Raw genomic sequence first — 23,042 nt, 5'->3', positions numbered from 1 at the left:
AGAAAGGAGAAAAGAAGGAAGAAGCAGTCAAAGGAACAGCCCTGGGTGACTAACATGGGGAAATGTTTGAGTGTGGTCCAATACAAATACATATTGTATTAAATTAATATGCAATCTAGTAAACTTTTAAAACTGTTTTATATTACAATGAAATTCACATTTTATAAAAAAAATTAGGAAAAAATTGAAATTTCCCCTTGTAAAATTGAACTACACCCTTATACTACATCCCAGGGTCAACCACAGTATTTGGATATATCCTTACAGATATTTAAGTATTTCTGCTATGCATACATAAAAATCTATGTTGGGTATATGCTATATGTATATTAAAGTATCATATTAGTGATACTAGTATTTAGCTCTCCAAAAAGACTTTTTAAAGTTTTATAGAAAACTAAACCTTAGTGTATAGCTCAATGAATTTTCACAAACTGAAGAGCTATGAAACCAGGAACCAGATTCAGAGAGTATTGCCAGTGTGCAAGTAGCCTTCTCTTAGCCTTCAAGTAACAACCATCACTTTCTCCTGGAGAATCAACATTTCAGTTTCTTACGGAATATATTTGACTGTTTTTTTACTTTACATAAATAAACTTAATGTACAGTCTTTTTTATCTGGCTGCTTCAACTCACCTTTATTTCTAAGATACATATTGTTGCATGTAGTTGTGGATCATTTATTTTCATTCCTTTATGGTATGCCAGCAAGTGATTATACTGTAATTTAGGTACCCATATTTATCATCTTATTGTGCTGATATGAACACTCATATGCCTGTCATTAGAGAATCCATGTATGTGTTCTGTAGGCTCTATACCTAGGAATGGAAATTCTGATTCATAGGGTTTGCATATGTTCAGCTTTAGTAGGTCGTGCCAAACATTCTCCCAAAATGGTTTTACCAATTTACTCTCCTCACTGATATATGAGAATTCTGGAGCAACACTTCTTTGTTTTGTATATATACATTTGTCTTTTTAAAATTTTTGGCCTTTCTGATGGGCTATGGTGGTGTATAATATATATTCCATTATATGCAAAGTCTAATATATATTGGACACTAATTTTTAGAGCAGCTTTTTGTTCACAGCAAATTTCAGAGGCTGGTATAGAGATTTTCCAAATACCCCCTGCCCTCACACATGCATAGCTACCTCTTTAATCCATATCTCCCACCAAAGTGGTATATTTATTGTAATTGATGAACCTATATTGATAAATCATCACCCAGAGTTCATAGTTTATACTGCCATACCTTCTTCATGTACATTCTGAGTTTAAACAAATGTATAAAGACATGTCTCTACCATTTCTGTATCATATACAAAAGCATCACTACTCTAAAAATCCTCTGTGTTCTGCCTATTCATCCCTTCCTCTCCCTGAAACTCTTGACACCTCTGATCTCTTTAATGACTCCATAGTCTTTTTCTTTTCCAGAATATCATATAGTTGGAATCATACAGTAGGTAGCCTTCTCAGATTGGCTTGATGCACCACAGTTTATTTATCAACTTAAGAACATCTTGGTTGTTTCAAAGTTTTGGCAGTTATGAATAAAGTTCCTATAAATATCCATGTGCAGGTTTTTGTGTATACATAATTTTTCAACTCGGGTAAATACCAAGGAGAATGTTTGCTGGGGTCTATGGTAAGAGTATGTTTCGTTTTGTAAGAGACCACCAAACTGTCTTCCAAAATAGTTCTTTTTTTTTAAGATTTTATTTATTTATTTGAGAGAGAGAATGAGAGATAGAGAGCACGAGAGGAAAGAGGGTCAGAGGGAGAAGCAGACTCCCTGCTGAGCAGGGAGCCTGATGCGGGACTTGATCCTGGGACTCCAGGATCATGACCTGAGCCGAAGGCAGTCGCTAAACCAACTGAGCCACCCAGGCACCCCCAAATAGTTCTGCCATGTTGCATTCCCACCAGCTATGTGTAGGGAGTTTTTCTGTTTTTTGTTTTTTTGTTGTTGTTACACATCCTTGACAGCATTTGGTGGTGTCAGTGTTCTGGATTTTGGCCATTGTGTTAGGTGTAATAATTTCTCATTGTTTTAATTTGCATTTCCCTGATGACATATGATGTGGAGCGTTCTTCATAGGATTATCTGTCTTTTGTATATCTTCTCCGGTAAGGGGTCTGTTAAAGTCTTTGGCCCATATTTTAATTGTGTTCTATGTTTTCTTATTGTTGAGTTTTAAGTTCTAAAATGTTATAAAGAGCTAAGACCAAAGGAAAGGTTCCAACGATTAAATAAAATAAGTTTAACACTAGCTTGCACAAGATGTAAAAAGAGAACTAAGAGGAATTATACCACTAATGACATAGTGAGTCAATGATTTTTTTTATATGAAAGAAATGGAAAAGTATTGAATGGTTTTAAGTTAAGAGTGAAATAATCACACTTGTAATTTTGGAAAAATTACTTTGAAGCAAGACTGAATTAAAGTGGTTTTACAATTAGAGCAATTAGAGTCAAGGAAACCATTATAAGATATTAACATAATTTAGCTGAGAGAGCACACATTTACCTTCAAATTAGTTTCACTCAGCATACTGAAACTATGGTTTATTGTTTTCTAGCATACAATCGGAAAGAGAAATATCCAATGACACTTGAGTCCTTTTCTTTTTTGGTTACTGATTTTCATCCCCTTCATTTATGAATATAGTTCTTCCTCTGTTTTCTCTCTCTCTCCCTCTCTCTATTTGTTAATCTTCTCTTTTTAGTTATTTCAGGAACTCAAGCTTGATAAGAAGTACAGAAACAAAAACATAAGACATTTCAAGATTCTACAGAGAATAAATTATTATTATTTCTCAGAGAAATTATTTTACCTCCATCTCTTAAATTTATTGCTCCTTTCCAATTTATATCAGTCTACTTATCCCTCTAGTCTTTGTGTGTTTTGAAAAGTTTGTACTTAATGTTAAAAATGTTATTTTTAGATTTGGGGAATTTATTGATATTAATACTTTATTTTCTGACTCCTTGTTCTAAAACAAAATGTGAAACACATATTATATGCCAGTGCCTCATTGGAATTTTGTAATTAGTGTGCAAAAAGAGCAAGAGCAGTAGGTGGTGTATTACTGATCTGGACAAAACATTGCAAAACACAGCACATACTTGCACACATGTACCTTCTTCAGACAGGGTATGTGGAATCATTGCAAAGTAAAAGAGTCTATTGGGAAAAAAGAAAGGGAAAGGAAGTTATATTTGTAGACCATTCTCCTGTTTTTTTGTTTTTGTTTTTTATCTCAGATTTCCCCCATAGAACATTAACTACACTGCTCTTCCTAGTTTTGTTATTCAGCCTGTCTAATGAGACTGAGGAAGTATTAAGACCATATTGCTCCTATTTATCTCCTTTGAACAAGATCTTGAATCTCATGGCTAGTTACGAAAGCAAATCTGGGAAGGCACATACAGAATTTTCTAATCTTTCCTGTTTTTGAATATTATATCTAAGCAATATGTACATCTAGTACAACATAGACTCTCCTGATTGATGTTTTGGTGCTCAAATGTCAACAGCTCTGTGAAAGATATACTTAGAAGCAGAATTTTGAGTCATGGGCTTTAATTATACTCAGAATAACAGGATATGAGAATTCTTGCTCCACATCTTTCTAACACCTGATATTACCACTTTGTTTTTTGTGTTATTGATTAAGTATTTTTAGATTTTGTTATAATTTTAGTATTTCAATGTGGTTCTAGTTTGCATTTCCTTGAAGAAAAATGATTTTGAGAACATTCTTTATAGGCTTCTGTCCTTTTGTGTGCCTTCTCTTAAGAAGTATAATTTCAAGGTTTTTACCTATCTAGGAGGGTAAGGGAATGTCTGGTTTTTGTTACACAAGTGTATCACTTTTATATTTCATCTCTGAGTCTATTGCCAAATAAATACGTTGAAACTATATATCTCAGATCATAACTTGCATTTCCTCTCTCTTAATGATTTATTTTGATATACAAAAGTTGGCTAAATTTAATATAATCCAAATCATCAATCTCTACCTTTACAGTGATATTCCATTTAAGAAAATGTTACTGCAGTAAGGTCATGAAAATATTCTTCCTTATTTCTGGAAATGTCATTGTTTTGATCTATAATCTATCTGGAATTGACATTTGTGTTTATTGTAATTTCTAGATCTAAATTATTTGATTGTGGATATCCAGTAAATACAGGGCCATTTATTAAAAAGACTATGCTAACTAGGAATAAAGAGGAATATCCTCAACTTGATAAAGAATACCTACAAAAACCAATAGATAACATCACACTTAACGGTAAGTAACTAAATGCTTTCCTCCTAAGACCAGGAATAAAGCAATTCTCCTTTCTCACCAGTCTTATTCAAAATCATACTACAAATTCTTCCTAGAGCAATAAGACAAGAACAGAAAATAGAAGTATACAAGTTCAGAAGAAGAACATAAAAATATCTTATTTATTTATTTATGTATTTATTTATTTAACAAATTCCAGATTGTCTATGTAAAAAACTGCAAAGAATCAACAAAAAACTTTCTGGAGTTAATATGCAGTTGTATTAATCACATTTTCTTATTTATTTATTTATTTACTTACTTACTTACTTACTTATTTTAATTGTATTTGTTATGTTCCAGGGCTTCGCTGACTGGGGAGATGCTGTTTTCAAGGCTAGTCAATTCTTAGAGAAAATGGAGACTGCTATTCATGTGCAAATTAACCAATTCATAGCTTAGGCTTCCAATTACCTCTGTGTGGCTTTTACACTACCAGAAGCAATATTCCTATCTACCCTAATCATCCTAGTTTCACTTACCAGGACAACTGGAAGTGGCCACTGTAACCCTAGAGCCCATTGGAATTCAAATTAGCCAATCCTAAACCTTCCTACCCTACTTTCTCTTGTCTTCTCCATGGAAACCACAGTAAACCCTTCTGCCAATGCTTTTCGCTTACTCTTTCTGCATCTTGACAGAACATGGTGCTTCTTCTTGTGGCCTCATATGGGTGTGGCATGCCTCTTATTCTTGGGATCTGTGATTTACAAATTATCTTTTGAATGGCAGTTATTTCCTGATCTGTCAGTCTTAAGATACATGATCTAAAATACATGACAAAACCTGTTTTTTTAAAACTGCAATTATAGCAAAGTTGTCATAAAATGTTAATATATAAAAGTCAATGGCTTTCTTATATTCCAGCAATGAACAATTGGAATTGGAAATTAAACACATAATACCATTTATATAAGCACCTCAATTAAGAAATTTTTAGATATAAATGTAATAAAATATGTGTGGGATATATATATGAGGAAAAATATAAAACTCTTATAATGGAACTTAGAAAAGATCTAAATATTTTGAGAAATATTCCATCTATGTGGATAAAAAGACTCAATATTATCACAATGTAAGTTCTTCCCAATTTAATGAAGACCAGGAATAACCAACACAATTTGAAGGAGTAGAACCATTTGGAGGACTTACATTACCTGATCTTTAAGACTTACTATAAAACTACAGTAACCAAGACTCTACAGTAATCAAGACAAATCAAGGTGTTGGTGAATATATATACTAACAGTTTAATGAAACAGAACTGAGACCCCAGGATAGACCCACACAAATACAGTCAACAGATCTTTGACAAAGCAATAAAAGTAATACAATTAAGAAAGGATGATGATTTCAACATATGGTGCTGAAAAAACTGGACATCCACATGCAAGAAAAAAATGAATCTGGACACAAACTTTACACTATTCACAAAAATTAACTCAAAATGGATTATAGACCTAAATGGAAAATGGAAAACTACAAAACTCCTAGAAGACAACATAGAAGAAAATCTAGATATCTTGGATTTAGTAGTGATTTCATAGGTACAAAACAAAAGCATGACACAAGAAATAAAAATTGTTAACTTGGACTTTGTTAAAACTAAAAACTTCTCCTTTGAGAAAGATATGTGAAAAGAATAAACAACAACAATAACAACAAAACAACAACAACAAACCACAGACATGGATAAAATATTTTCAAAAGATATCTAAGGACTGTTATAAATATGTAAAGAACAATTAAAACTCAATAATATGAAAACAACCCAATTTAAAAATGAGCAAAGTATTTCAACAGACATCTTGCCAAAGAAAGATTAAAGATGACAAATAAGCATATGAAAAGGTAGTCTACATCATAAGTTATCAGGGAAATGCAAATTAAAACAATAAGATACTACTACACACATATTAAAATAGCTAAAATCTCAAACACTGACCATACCAAATGCTGCCAAGGACATGGAGCAAAAGGAACTATCATTTGTTGCTGATAATTAGAAATGATCCTGTATGTTCTACTCAATTTTTATGTAAATCCAACACCTCTCAAAAAAAATAGTCTATTAAAAAAAAAAATGTAGCCTTCCCTTACTGCATGGCTATAGTGTCCTCATCTGATGTCAAATGATCTTAAATGTGGTGGTTTGTTTTTCCTTTCTTTCCCCACTACTCCATTACATTATATATTTATATAACCTGTGCCAATGCCATACTGCTGAAATTACTGTATTTTAAGTATGTTTTGCTATCCACTAGGTTCAGCCTTTCAACTTTCAATCTTTCAGAATGTTTTGTTTTTCTTGTCTATTTGCATTTTTGTATAAATTTATCAGCAACACATTGTTACCCCCAATATACTTTGTTCTAAGCTGGCTGTGTGTGTTATCTAGTTATTTACTCTTGTTTGCAAAACACTCCAAATATCACCCCTTACCAAATCTTTACCATGGTCTACAGGGCTATATATGATTTGTCACCATAGTTCTAGCCTTTTTTTTTGTTGCTTTTCCCTTGCTCTCTTCAATCCAGGCACCCTGGCTGCCTCTCTTTTCTGCAAACACATGAAGCACAGTACATTTTATGGTCTTTGCATTTGCTGAACACTTTGCTTATTCTGCTATTACCAGTTTTACATTTGTCTAGCTTCTTCCTCCTTCCACTTTTATGAAAATCTGATATTCTAAACAAAGCTTTCCCTAAATATCATTGTTTGAAAATAATTTCAGTGCCCCACAATCCCTATGCCCTCGCTCCTTCATTTTTCTGTTATTGTCAGATTCTACCTATATTCTTGAAAATATAGTACTTCCAAAGTACCTCATTTAAATCATTGAATATGATTCTTTTTTCCAGTGTTCTTATTTGGAGTTCCAAAATTGTATATCTCATGTTGTGTATGTTCAATGAAAATAACTTATCAATCATTAAAAATCCTGTTAATCTGGCTGTTGTATAACTCTCCAATTTTATTTAAGCCAACTCTTGCCATACTATTATTATTGTCAAATTAACCTTCTGTTATTTATTAAACTATTAGTTATTAGAAAAACAGAAATATAAATTTACATTTAGTGATGCATAAAGATATCCAAAGTATATTGTTAATTCAATAATCCATGTATCAAAGTAATATGTTTATAAACATGATATTCTAAAAACAAAGGAATGAATGCACATATACTTGTATAAAATGTGAAAGAAGCTTTTCATAGTTTATCCTCTGGGAAACTGGTGCCTTATGAGAAAAAGACTTTTAGTTGCAGTTTTCATATCTTTAATGAGTTTGTTTTTTTTTATTATGCACAGAGAATAATTTTACAACATGATAAACTATTTAAAAAATAAGTAGTTATACAGAAAACATTTCTCATCACTTGGTTTATCTTGAGGGGAGAGATTTTGGTACTGCAGGTTTTTTGAGCTCCATGTCCACAGGTAGCTTCCCCATTACCACAACTTCTCCACCAGGAACAAAAGATATTAAACTGTTGTCATTTAATATAAGGTAATATCTCATTTCTCAAGCAGTGTATTTTCCTCCATTTTAACTGAATTTTTATTCTATAAAATTTTATAAGAATGGAATAATCTTTAGTATAAAAGTGTCTAACCTAGCAAAATATGTGAAATTACAAATGCTAAAGCTTCAGTATGTTATCCAGAAATTGAAATTATAAACACAACACTATTCATTGAACTCTCCCACAGAACAAGATTAATTTCAATAATGCTCTGCTTTAAACATCATCAGCATGTGTAAGATTAATCATGTTTCAGTGAGATGTATTGTTGGAATGTTTGATGCATATTAATGTCCTCACAGTTGTGGTTATTTATCTTCATATTCAAAAGTTGTTGCAATCTTAGCATTAGTAATGTGCAAAGTCATTGTTCTACAAAGTCTCCAACTATGCATAATGGATCCACTTTTTAATATAGGACATACATCTTAAAAGTATTATTTGCTTTTAGGTAACATCTTTAAATGATTTCCAAAAAATAAATATTGTTAAAAATCTAACTTTATATCTTTCATAATATGACAATCTCAAGAAAAGCAGAGGCACAAATGAAACTTCAAATATTACTTTTCATTTTGTCAATGAAGATGTTAATACAGTAGTTTCCCCTTATCCACAATTGCTCTTTCCGTGGTTTCAGTTACTTGCGGTCAACTGCTCTCCAGAAGGAGATGATCCTCCTTCTGACAATAAGTCAAAAGGTAGGTAATAGCCTGAGGCTCTATGTCATTTTCCTAACTTCATCTCATCAATTGGCAGTTAATCTTTCACATCATCACAAGAAGGGTAGTTGCATTACAATAAGGTATTTTGGGAAAGAGAGAGAGAGAACACATTCACATAATTCTTATTACAGTAAAATGTTATAATTATTTTATTATTAATTATGGTTGTTAATCTCTTACTGTGCTTGATCTATAAATTAAACTTTAGCATTGATATGTGTTTATATGGAAAAAAACATAGGATATATAGGGTTCCCTCTTATCTATGGTTTCAGGCATCCACTGGTGGTCTTGGAACGTATCCACTACAGATAAGGGGAATTACTGTATATTGAATTTGTCAATATCTGCAGTTACCTTTAAAAATTAAAATATAAAATTGTTAGATTGTCTAACCGCATAAGTATAAAAGTAAAATTTTACACAGATTCTTCCATCTTTTCATCTCTTCAATTACCATCTAATATTGATATCTTAATACATGCTTATTTCCAACCAGACCACACTTTTGAACTTCAAATCTGTGTAATTAGTGCATAACTAAGTTCTCCAGTTGAATGTTTTATAAATACCTTAAACAAATGTGCCCCAGAGTGTCTCTGCTACCATTGTTCTTGTAATATTTGCAGTGGAAATCAACATCATACTACACAATATTTTTTCCCAGACTTGAAATCTAATGATTCTTTCTATATGGCTTTCTTTTCTATAAACTTTACATACAATTCACTTTTAGACTTCCTCCTAAATTTCTCTTGAATCATTTACTATTTTTTTCCTTGCTAACTATTAACACCATATCAAGATTGCATCTTTCTTTGTCTGTGCCAGAGAAATACTCTCCTACCAGTCTACCCATATCAATTCTCACTTATCATTGTAATGAGAGTAAATCTCAAAAAATATAAAACATATTTTTTAACTTCTTTAATAAAAAACATGTCTTCTAACTTTTTTCTTAAAATACTACAGGGACTCCTTGTTGCTCTTAGAAGATATTCTAAAATGCTTAAACTACACTATAGGGTTTTAAATGGTCATCTCTTTGCTTACCTTTACAGCCATACTTACCATTCTTACATTTTATTATTTTTTGGCACCCACATTTTCCTTCTCTCAGTTCTTAGTCTTGACATGAGCTGAATTTTTTAATAACTTCTTACATAGCTCTTCCTTTAACTATGTCCTAAGTTAATGTAAACCTAATACTCTATTTCATATTATTCCAGTGTACTTCCCTTTAATCTTTCCTTTTTATGTCCATGTTTCAAATATTTTTCACATCACCGAAACCATTTATTTTTTGTTCTCATTCTTCTACTTTAACATTAATATCAAATCAGTGACCATGTTTTCTTTTGATTCAGTCATCTTACCTCAAAACATTAATAATGTCTTTCAACTCATTTTCATTTCCAGTGCTACAACTATCATCCAGTTACCCTCATTTTACTGTTTTAATCTAATAGCCATATTCCTATCCTGTCAATCTCTGAAATTCATTGATGTGAGACTTGTTCCCAGATGCTAGAAATAAAATAGTGAACAATATTTATATATGTCTCATGAAGTTTATATCCAAATGGAGGGGACAACAAGTGGGTGAATAAACAAACAATAAATAATGGACCATTACACACCATGATCAGACAAAACATCATATAATGCAATACATAGAAACATTATAAAATATCTCATTATTATAATGTGCCAATGGTTTATTTAGATTACTTCATTGAATCTTTCTCTGGAACATTCTTTAGTTTTCATTATGACTTTAATTTTGTACAAGACACAAACAAGAGTCAAAGAGATTACATGATTTTCAAATGTCCTCTAACAGGTGACATGTTGATGACCATTATGGATATGGATCTAGATTATTTCCCTGGCCTGGAGAAGCATGCTTCCCCACCCCCAGTTAATCACAGTGCCCTTCTGTATCCCTCCTATATTTCCTGAGTCCAGGTAACTCTAAAAATATGGAGCATTTAAGTTGCACTTCATTTATATTTCTAAATATGGTTCACTATTATTGTTGTTGTGGTTGTTTGTTTTGATTTTTTGGTGAGTATGCAAGGGTTCATTTACTGGACTCTCTTTGTATTAGTTATTATCAAGATGGAGATGATTTGGGTGCCTGGGTGGCTCAGTTGGTTAAGCGACTGCCTTCGGCTCAGGTCATGATCCTGGAGTCCCGGGATCGAGTCCCGCATCGGGCTCCCTGCTCAGCAGGGAGTCTGCTTCTCCCTCTGACCCTCTTCCCTCTCATGCTCTCTATCTCTCATTCTCTCTCTCAAATAAATAAATAAAATCTTTAAAAAAAAAGATGGAGGTGATTTTTTTAAATAAATAAAAACATGCTAGTAAATATAGGGTTAAATCTATAGGGAAAATATCGTACTAACAAATCAGTAACCAAATGATACAGTAAAATAATAATATTTATTCAATATGATATTTTTGTCCCTTGCAATCTCTACTTAGGGAGAAGCTCTCAGATTCTGGCTAAGTTGCATTACTTAAGAAGATAGGAATTGTGGGGCAGTTAGGCTAAGCGTGGGGTAGACATTGAGCATGTTATTTCTCATAGTTGACATTGTTTTAGCTTGGATTTCTTGTCACATTTCTGAAATAACTATTCAAAATAATATTCATGCTGTAAGAGGGGCCCTCTGTAAACTGATAATGCTATATCTGCACAAAAATCCTTTCTGAAACAATTTGTATTGGTTCACATATCAAAAGGTAGACCATAAAGATAAGGAAGATTTTTTTTAGTACAAATAAAAAGAAAAACATAATATTGACTTATGTCTACCTATGATTTGCATGAACTTTCTCAGATATCATTACCTCTGTTAAAACTATTCTTTAGAAGACAGAATATAAGGGCACCTGGGTGGCTCAGTCATTAAGAATCTGCCTTCAGCTCAGGTCATGATCCCAGGGTCCGGGGATCGAGCCCCACATCAGGCTCCCTGCTCCACAGGAAGCCTGCTTCTCCCTCTCCCACTCCCCCTGCTTGTGTTCTTGCTCAGCGAGGAGACTGTTTCTCCCTCAGCCTCCCACTCCCCCTGCTTGTGCTCTCTCTTTATATATATACAAATAAATAAACAAAATCTTAAAAAAACTAAAAAAAAACCCAAGAAGACAGATTATAAAAAAATAATCTGGACCTTTAAAAATAGTTAAGTGTGATAAATACATACTTATGTATTTATCTTTGAGATAGATAATGAAAGGGAAAGTTTAGTAATATAACTTCATTTTGTAAATAGATCTAATTATTGCCATATGTTAAAAAACTATATTTCTCTGATTTATTCTTAATATTTTTTAAAGATTTTATTTATTTATTTGACAGAGAGAGACACAGTGAGAGAGGGAACACAAGCAAGGGGAGTGGGAGAGGAAGAAGCAGGCTTCCCGCAGAGCAGGGAGCCTGATATGGGGCTGGATCCCAAGACCCTGGGATTATGACCTGAGCTGAAGGAAGACGCTTAACGACTGAGCCACCCAGGTGCCCCTTCTTAATATTCTTGAAAATATTTTCCAAGTCATATATAATTCAGCACTTGAAATTATTTTGTTTTGTTTTGTTTTGATTCAGCAACTCCTTTCTTCTTTTCTCACAGTATGCATTTGATTTTAGGCCACCTTTGTCATTTCTTGACACAAGCATTTTTATATACTGGCCTCCTTAATTCTCCATTTTTTTTTTTGTTTCATGCACAAACTCTGAGTATGACATGATCAAACAAAAATAATTCTTCCTAGGTCTGTATTGCTTATTTGCTGTATGTTTGATATCACAGAAACACCCAATGTCCCACCTTTTTTGTCATTACATTCTTCTATCTGGCTTTGATGAATTCTATCCATCTCCAATCTTTATTTCAAATATTTCACAAAATCCATTCCTAGTGTCTTTGCATAAATAAATATCTGTAAATGAATATGTCTGAAAAAAGGAAAATACACACACTCAAACACAAAAAACAGGCTGGCAATAGCGTTTTGGATTAGAGATCAATTGTCTTATTTTTCTGCATACTTCTTAAAGATTATGTATTAACATATTTAACATGATTATTTCCATACAAAATATAAAATAATTTAATTTAGAGAAGAAGAATGAATTATGTCAAGTGGCTCTGCTTAAAATTTCTAAAATTTAGTAGCTAACACAATCTTAAATCATTTTTAAAAAGCAAAAGAACAATAAAAGATTGCTCAGAGCAATATAGTGTAAGTCTGAGTACACTCTGAAAATCCAGCCAAATCATTAGACTAATACAGTTTTGTTTAAAAAGCATTCTCTCCAGAATAATCTAAGTTTGAGTGCATTTCTAATAATCATCCTTAATAATGGTAATAAATCATTTTTTGAATGCTGCTTCTCTGCCAACCACCAAGCTATTTCTCAACAAATTCACTTAGCAACCATGTTATTTGGAATTTATTATTATTTCCATTTTTAAGTCGAAGAACATGAAACTCAAAGAAATGAAATTATCACCCTCAAATTGAATAGTACACAAGTTATAAGAAGGTACTTGAAACCAAGACTTTCTGTTCTAAAATCTATGTCACAAGGAATAGGTACTTAATATATTATTAAATTCTATAACATAAATTATTGTTGGTTTTCAGACACTATTTTAAGAAGTATTAAAATTAAAATAAATTGTGAATGGTTACGGGGTAGATATGCAAATAAAAAAGTTATTAAGGGTTAAACAATAATATGTGAAATGTAAGAATTTTCTTCTGAAGTCACTACACATTTTAATTTATTTGTATATGTTTAAAGATTTTGGCACAGATTTTAAAATATGGTATGTAATTTTTCTACAATATTGTTTTTTAAATTAAATATGACAAAAATTCAATCCATGTATTATCTTTCTGTGTATAATTCTTTAGGCTAAAATTAATTCCTGGAGGGCCTTATTCCTAGCATCATCATTTTGTGACATTATATAATCCAGGTGTTACATTAATGTTATCAAGATGATTTCTTAATTGTAAATCCATTCCCAACTAAAGAAAGAAGAAATTGCCTTGGATAGTTGAAGTGGTGTTATAATTAGAGGACATACATACTATTACCTCTATTTCTTAAGTCTGCATTATTACAAATCAGAACATTCTGCATAAATCATGTTGCTTAGAAATGTTGATGAATGAGAAGTCAGAGTGATTTAAATGCCTGTACAAAGTACATAGTACTTCTTCAGTAAGCATACTTTCATCAATTATTCAATCCTAAGGATTAAATGGCAGCAATAATGACTTTAGGATAATTATTTGTAACTGCTTCAGTCATATTTTAACTACAGATTTTGAAGTAATTGCTTTATATAAGAAAGGAAAATCCTGAAAATATATATGTGTAAGAATTATATTGATTTCCATGGCAGAATATCCATGTTTAGTTTTTCAAGCAAAAAACAGTGTGTGTGAATTTTAATGCAACATATAGTCTGTAAAATATCCTGGTAATACTTTCAATATTGACTTTTTCATTAGCTATATCTCAATTTATTGATCATTCTTTTTTGGGGGGTTATATTCGTTTTAACAAAATCCAAAAGTACAAATCAGACAAAATTTAGAATACTAAATAAGTTTATACATGCATACTATTTTAATGTATGGTACAAAATTGCAAATATATGCATATTTGTCTGTGTATATATTTACATACATATTAGTGTATATACATACATATATGTCTATATACACATGTATACATAAATATGTATACATTTGCAACTGATTTGTAAGTAGGCATGTTTTATTTGCATTCTTTTACCAATAATGATGCCACTAAATAATTTGTAAAATTATATAGAATAAAAGTTATTAGTGTTTTGATTTAACATAATTTCAGTTTCATGAGCTCTCACTCTAATTCATGAAGTCAATTAAGATTAACACATAAGTAAAGTTATGTGTGCAAGTGTGTTTGAGTGTGTATGTGCATGCATGTAGGTTATGGTTGACCATGCTAAGGACATTGCTTAATAAGGTAATTTTAAACCAAAAGCTAAGTCTGAACATTGCTGTTTGAATTTTCACTATGAAGGTGATTACCAAAATTATGTTAATGAAAGAGTTCAGAAGTAATACTTTCAAAGTTATTTATACATTAGTCATTTTAAAGTAACTAGATCCCCTTATTCAACTTTCTCTACTTCTAAATTTACAAAGGACAACATTGTATAATTTGTTATTTAAGCTAGAGCTCTGACATATGTGAACAAAAAAATTTCCCTCTTTTAAAACATACCTGCTTTATTGGTCAATATATTGTTATAACTCATGTGACAATGATATTTTACCTAGATTCTAATTTGATTTTTACTTTAGGGATATACTTTTTTTGTTTTTTCATATAGGATCACTTATCATGTATATTATATATTGACATATTTGTTTCATTTCTCTTTAAGATGATTTTCATCTATCCACCATGTAATTTTTTTAATTATGTTATGTTAATCACCATACATTACATCATTAGTTTTTCATGTGGTGTTCCATGATTCATTGTTTGCATATAACAGCCAATGCTCCATTCAATACATGCCCTCTTTAATACCCATCACCAGGCTAACCCATCCCCCCCACCTCCTTCCTCTCTAGAACCCTCAGTTTGTTTCTCAGAGTCCATAGTCTCTCATGGTTCATTTCCCCTCCAATCCCCCCCCCATTTTTCCTTTTCTACTATCTTCTTTTTTTTTAACATATAATGTATTATTTGTTTCAGAGGTACAGGTCTGTGATTCAACAGTCTTACACAGTTCACAGTGCACACCATGGCACATACCCTCCTCAGTGTCTATCACCCAGCCACCCTATCCTTCCCTCTCCCCAACACTCCAACAATCCTCAGTTTATTTCCTGAGAGTAAGAATTCCTCATATCAGTGAGATCATATGATACATGTCCTTCTCTGATTGACTTATTTAGCTCAACATAATACCCTCCAATTCCATCCACATCATTGCAAATGGCAAGATCTCATTCCTTTTGATGGCTGCATAATATTCCATTGTGTATATATACCACATCTTCTTTATCCATTCATCTGTCGATGGACATCTTGGCTCTTTCCATAGTTTAGCTATTATGGATATTGCTGCTATAAATATCGGGGTGCACGTACCCCTTCAGGTCACTACATTTGTATCTGTGGGGTAAATACCCAGTAGTGCAATTACTGGGTCATAGGGTAGCCCTATTTTCAACTTTTTGAGGAAGCTCCATACTATTTTCCAGAGTGGCTACACCAGCTTGCATTCCCACCAAAAGTGTAGGAGGGTTTCCCTTTCTCCATATGTTATTTTGAGGGAAGTGTTATAAAATGTCACATGATGCTGTATGCGACAGTGCGGGCACATACACATATACATGCGCACACATTGAAGACATTAGATAACCATACAGACATTATTTAACTGCCTATTAAATAATCACTGATCCTGGTTCAAGAGAAGGCAGAATCCAGGGATGACATCCAGTGATAAAATCCTGTTTTGAGGAGGCTTTTCTCCGGGAGCATTTGCTGTTTCTGGATGAGGTGCCAAAAGGTTGAAAATGGGTACAACATTGGAATCTAGGAACCACGAGTGTTTGAGGACATGAGCTGGCAAATGACTTAGAGTTTGGATTGGGACTTTGAAGAGCTGTACTCTAGGAGTAAGGATTAAATGAAAGTAGACTACACTTAATAGTGACTTCAGTATAGCTTTTAATTAACTTAGTACCACAAAAGGATTAACATAATTCCAGACTTCACATTTCCCAAACTTAACAAAGGAAGATAGCATCCTCCATAGCCTCCAGATAATTCTACAAACAATAGAAAATATTTTAGAATAAAAAAATAGGTATATTAGGATATGAGATATAAAAAAATAGCCAACAATAAAAAAGACAATAGACCAATAAGACCTTCAAATAGTGATATTGACAAATATATTTTATGATAATTATATTACTATGTTTAAGAATAATAAATACATGCTAATAACAGTATCAGAGGACTCTATAAAAATATTTATGTCAATTATAAAACAAATGTAAAAATGAAAAATATAATAATTGATTAAAATTAATAACTCAACATATAGTTTTAATAGTTTAGACATAGGTGAAAAATGAATTCTTGAACAGGAATATAACAAGAAGAAACTACATGTATTAAAACATGAAAAGCTATAGAGACGGAAATATTGAACAGAAAGAGAAGATCTAACATGTGCAATTGGAGTTCCAGAATGATAGAATGGGGAGGAACCAACACTTGAAAAAATAGTGGCTTAAATTTTCCAAAAAGATATAGAACACATCATGCAGAAATTAAGAATATGAACAAATAAAACACAGGATAAAAGAATTAAAAAATAAAATTCTTGTCTAGGTATATCATAGTAAAATAAGTAAAAGCAAAAGATAGAGATAGATTTTCCTTTGAGGAGTCCTAACTAAACTAATGGCTAACTTTTTTTTAAGATTTTATTTATTTATTTGAGATAAAGAGAGAGCATGAGCAGGAGTGGGGGTGGGGGGAAGGGCAGAGGGAGAGGGAGAAGCAGACTCCCCACTGAGCAGGGAGCCCCATGCGGGGCTCCATGCAGGGCTGGATCCCATGACCCTGGATCATGACTTGAGCCAAAGGCAGACACCTAGGCGCCCTTAATGGCTAACTTTTTAACACAAATAATGGAAGCCAATGCAATTTCATTTTCTCTTCAAAAGACTAAAATTAAATGACAAGCTACCCAAAGTTTAATAGCCAACAAAATATATTTCAAGAATGAAGGTGAAATATTGGTATGTCCAGTAAAAAGAATAATGAAAATCAAAATGAACAGAATTAGATACCAACAGGCCAGCACTAAAGGGTGTACCAAAGGGTTTTCTTATGACCAAAGGAAAATTATTTAGATGGAAAAGATGCAGTAAGAAAGTAAGGAATATAAAAGAAAGAAAATATTTAAATATTCACAGTGTAATAATGTTTTATGGTATTGAACAGAGATAAATAGATGTTGGGAGATAGATAAGTACATGATAGAAAAATAGACCATAGATTATACAATATGATAAATAAATTGATAAATATAGATATAGATAAATAGAATAAAGTAAGTGTCAATAATTTATAGGTGATTGCTAAGGACTGAAGTAATGGGGGGATAGGGAGTTATTTTTTAATAGTTACAGAGTTTATTTTGGGAAGATGGAAAAGTCTTGGAGATTAGTGGTGGTGATATTCGTGCAACAAAGTAAATGTACTTAATGCCACTGAACACGTAAAAATAATTATGTTATTTTTTTTCTTTTTTATTGTGGTAAAACATACATATAATATTTACAATTTTTACTATTTAAGTTAGAAGAATTTTAAAAATAGTTAAAGACAATTTTAAATAGATAATGGCAGCCACCATCCTAATTTCTTTCTTTGAATTTGGCTACTCTAGGAACCTCATATAAATGGAACTATATAATAATTGTTCTTTTGTAAAGTAGTTTGCTTACACTGTCTCAGAAGGTAACACAATGTCTTCCAGATTGATTCTTGTTTTAGTGTCAGAATGTCCTTCCTTTTAAACTGAATAATATTCCATTGTATGTATATTCTACATTTTTGTTGTTGTTGTTCATTCAGTCATCATTGGACACTTAGATTGCTTCCATCTTTTGGCTGTTGTGTATAATGCTGCTGAACACATACAAATATCTGAGTCCCTGCTTTCACTTCTTAAAATGGTAACATTTATGCTATGTTACTTTACCACAATAAAAAAAAAGAAAAACTAACAATAGCATAAAATTCGATAGATTCAGCATAATAAATGCATTAACTGGTAAAGAATAAAAATATGAATTAACATTAGCTTTACAAAGATTATTTATATATTGAATAACAATTAAATATATATTAAATAATAGATAACTTATAACATTAACTTTTAACTTAATTATATAAAATAATTTTCATATTGCTTTGAAATAATTTATGTCTTTTATGAACACTGTTTATTAACAAACACATCTCCATTTCTTATATGATAATTAGCTAATAAACACATAATCTAAAAAAATAATAAATACATATTCCTGATGGCTCTCACATGTCAGCTTTCCTAGATTTGAGATATTAGCCCAATGTAATATCACATTTGAGAGCATGTCTACAATAACTGCTTCAGAGGCAAAATGGATGTCTAGTTTAGGATTGAGTTTGGGACATTTTGCACTCTACATGGGTTCAAATGACAGATAAAATAAATACAAAATAATTTCTTATCCAGTGTCATCTGTTGTCATGCCTCTAAGTATCACTTCTGAAGAGTCACTAGTGGCCTCTAGAAAAATCTTACTATCATTAAAATAATAACATAAGGAAAATACACTGTTTTACATACAAACTATAACATGAAAACAGTTTTCTGGTTCTTGCTAGAAGGCTGTTCAATTCTACATCAAACACTTGAAAAACAAGATAAATTCGTTTTTGGCTAGACCCATTTTTATCACATTTCCCAATGTAACAAGTGTACATTAACTTATTAAATTTTTTCTTTCCCAAACTATATATATTTCATATTTTATGAGCTTGCTCAGAAATACTTCATAAAGAATGCATAAATCACACGAGCACAAATTAATAGCACATACCCATATAACCAGCACCCAAATCAAGAATGACAACACCATCCCAGAAGTACTCTGAGTACCCCTTCCGGTCACCGCTTACTCCAAAAGGGTAGCCACTACACTGACTTAACACAAAATTTTATTTTACTTGTCTTTTGAACTTTACATAAAAAAAAGCATATGGTTTTTACTTAATGTATCTATTTCCCAATTTTTTCATAGTATATATTGGGTTTCATCCATGTTGTTACATGTGTATATAGTTTGTTCATTCTCATTGCCATATTAAGGTTTATCATATGAATATACTACATGTATATAACCATTCTAATATTGATAAACATTTGAATTGTTTCCTGTTTGTGCTTCCTACAAAGAGAACTGCTATTCATATTTTTTGTTCATATATCATAGCAAACAACCATAAGAAAAAGAAAAATGTCCTGCATTATAACAAGGAGTGTAAGTGCTGGTTACATAATATATGTGTGTACAAGCTCAACAGATTCTCAATAGGTGTTACCAAGAAGTTTTTTTAAATTAGTTATAAACATTACACTTTCACGAAAGGTGCATAAGAATTTCTTTGCTAGGGGCACCTGGGTGGCTCAGTTGTTAAGCATCTGCCTTCGGCTCAGGTCAGGACCCCAGGGTCCTGGGATCAAGCCCCCATCAGGCTCCCTGCTTAGGCAGGAGCCTGCTTCTCCCTCTCCCTCTCTCCCTGCTTGTGTTCCCTCTCTAGCTGTCTCTCTGTGTGTCAAATAAATAAATAAAATCTTAAAAAAAAAAGGAATTTCTTTGCTCCACATTCTTTTTATTTTATAGATTTTATTTATTTATTTGAGAGAGAGGATGAGATAGAGAGAGAGCACAAGAGGGAAGAGGGTCAGAGGGAGAAGCAGACTCCCTGCTGAGCAGGGAGCCCGATGCGGGACTCGATCCCGGGACTTGGGACTCGATCCCGGGACTCCAGGATCATGACCTGAGCCAAAGGCAGTCGCTTAACCAACTGAGCCACCCAGGCGCCCTTTGCTCCACATTCTAACCAACATTTGTTTTTTTTTTAATTTTAGTCATTCTCACAGGTGTAATAGTACAACATTTTGATTATAACTTGCATTTTCCTGAAGGGTAATTATTTTAAGTACAGTTTCATATGTTTATCTGATAATTGAATAAACTTTTGTAAGGTGACTATTTTTTTCTATTGAGTTGTCTCTTTTGCTTTTTGTATTCTAGATATGAATTTTTGTTGGATGTACATATTGAAAATTTATTCACCCACTCTGAGTTTGGTCTTTTCATTCTCTTAACAATACTTTTTGATAAACACATTTTCTTAATTTTAGTATGACCACATTTCTTATTCTCCATTTCTATGTCTTTCTTAAGAAATACCTGCCTAACTAAAGATAAAAAATAATCTCCTATATTTTCTCCTAGGATTTTTATTGATTTGCCTTTCATACTTAGATCTATAGAATATCTGAAAGTGATTCTGTTAGTACCACCATTAAGTTTCTCTCTTATGGACATTTCATTATTGAGTCATTTTTCATAAAAAGCATCCTTTTTAATTTTCAGAGTTTGTGTCTTCTTTATCACAAGTCAGATAACTATACACACACGGATATCTGTCTGGACACCAAATGTTATTCCTTTGGTTGATCTATCTACCTTCAGACAAAATTATATTACCTTAATTGCTAGAATTTTATAACATGCATTGATATCTGGTAGTGCATGTTTCTAGTGTTGTCTTTCTTTTCATACAAAATTTAGAATTGGATTATGAATTTACAAACATACACAAATACATACATGATCTTGAGTGAGGTTCCACTGAATCTATAAATCAATGTAAGATCATTGAAATTTTACAACAGTAGTCTCCCAATAGAGGGTATTTCGCTTCAAAGGGATATTTGTCAATATCTAGAGACATCTTTGGTGGTCACAGCTGGGGGATACTATTGCATCCAGTGAGATGGAAGCCAAGAATACTGATTGCTGTCCTACATTGGACAATGCGGCACCTCCCAAAAGAACAAAATATTCAAACCAAAATATTAATGATGCAAAGGTTTAGAAACCTCCTTTACAAGGTTGTTTTCTAATCCATGAAAATCACACATTTATATTTGTTTAGAACATTTTTCATTTTCCTAAGCGATGTTTTGTGTTTTTCATTATTAAAGCTTTGCACATCCTCTATTATATGTATTCTTAGGAATTTGATGATTTTTTTAAGTTCCTGTAAAGCATATATTATTTCATTTTTCAATTTTTATTGCCAAAATATAGAAATTAAAAAGATGTATTTATATTGATATGATATCTGTGATCTTGCTAGATTCACTTACTGATTGTTACTGTTTTTTCTAGTTAATTTTAGATTTTTTCCATTCACAATCATGTTACCAGTGATGGGTAATTCATTTATTTCTTGTCTATGAATACTGATGCCTGCTATTTCTTATAATTTTCTTACTGTATTTTTATTGTCATCAATATACTGCCTGATGGAAGCAGTTATAGTGGCCTTCCTTATCTTGCTCTGATTTTAGGTAGAAATATGTCAGTAATTCATTATGGGTAGGATATCTGATCTAGGCTTCTTGTTAATATTCTAAGTTAAATAAGTTTTTTTTTCTATCATACTCTTTAATATTATGTTATTATGACTTGGTATTTTGTTTTATGAAATGCTTTCTACTATAGTTTGAAAAAGATCTTTTTTTTTCATTTCTTACTATGTAGTAACAGATTAACTTGAATATTAGGGAAAAAGAATTCAACTCCCAGAGTATTCTCCATTTGATTGGTGTTTTATATTTTGTTGTATTTGATTCATAATATTTTCTTAAGATTTTTTCATCTAGGTTCATTAACAAGATTGATCTTTAATTTTTCTTTCTTTTGATGACCTTTTTGTTTTGCTATCAGAGTCATTTGCTCAAATGTCTTCAGAAATTTTCCCTTTTATTTATTTATTTTTTCTGGAGGAGTTTGTGTGAGATGTATTTTTCTTTATTTCATATTTATTAAGAATATTTAATTGCAAAAGAGATATTAAAAGTGCTTTAACTCATGCAACACTTGATAATATAAAAACATTTTTTAAGTCATCTGTATTAAAAAATAATTTGTCTACATTTTTTCTTCATATATACTATAGATCAGAAGCTGAATATCTTATTTTATATATTACATACATATAAATCCAAAATCAACTTCTTATAGAAGTAAATCATTATTATAAGTTGTAGCTTCTACAGACATGATTATATTTAGTTGTCTTAGTGGACTGAACTGAAGGAGATGATAAAATAGATTCTATTTCATCAATATCCTGACTGTCACAAAGTAAAAAACATATTTCATCCATAATTATTCTCAGATTATCAAAGTAGTTTTATTAAGAAAAGTGTTTCTATCCTATAGGGTAAGAATAAAATTAGGTTATTTTTTCTCATAACTCCTTTTGGGTTTTATATTTACATTTATTCTAGATCATTATATATTTATTCTTGTGCCATGAGAGGTAAAATATATAACAGATGACCAGTATGCCTTGTAAGGCATATCTTCATTTAAAATATATATATATATATTATTTATTTATTTGACAGAGAGATAGAGAGTACAAGCAGGGGGAGTGGTAGGCAGAGGGAGAAGCAGACTCCCTAGGATCATGACCTAAGCCGAAAGCAGACACTTAACCAACTGAGCCACCCAGGCACTCCGGCATCTCTT

At 31.8% G+C, this 23,042-nt stretch overlaps 1 pseudogene; it reads left to right on the top strand.

Annotated features, from left to right (window-relative positions):
- LOC112835490 (glutamate dehydrogenase 1, mitochondrial-like) overlaps window positions 1-23,042 on the top strand; it is a 28,797-nt pseudogene that overhangs the window by 5,631 nt on the left and 124 nt on the right.

Source organism: Callorhinus ursinus, unplaced genomic scaffold (genome assembly GCF_003265705.2).
Source record: "Callorhinus ursinus isolate GAN/ISIS: 27379988/994484 unplaced genomic scaffold, GSC_fseal_2.0 scaffold4, whole genome shotgun sequence".
Taxonomy (NCBI): domain Eukaryota; kingdom Metazoa; phylum Chordata; class Mammalia; order Carnivora; family Otariidae; genus Callorhinus; species Callorhinus ursinus.
Note: the sequence above shows the minus strand (reverse complement) of the source record. Positions and strands in the feature narration are given on the sequence as shown.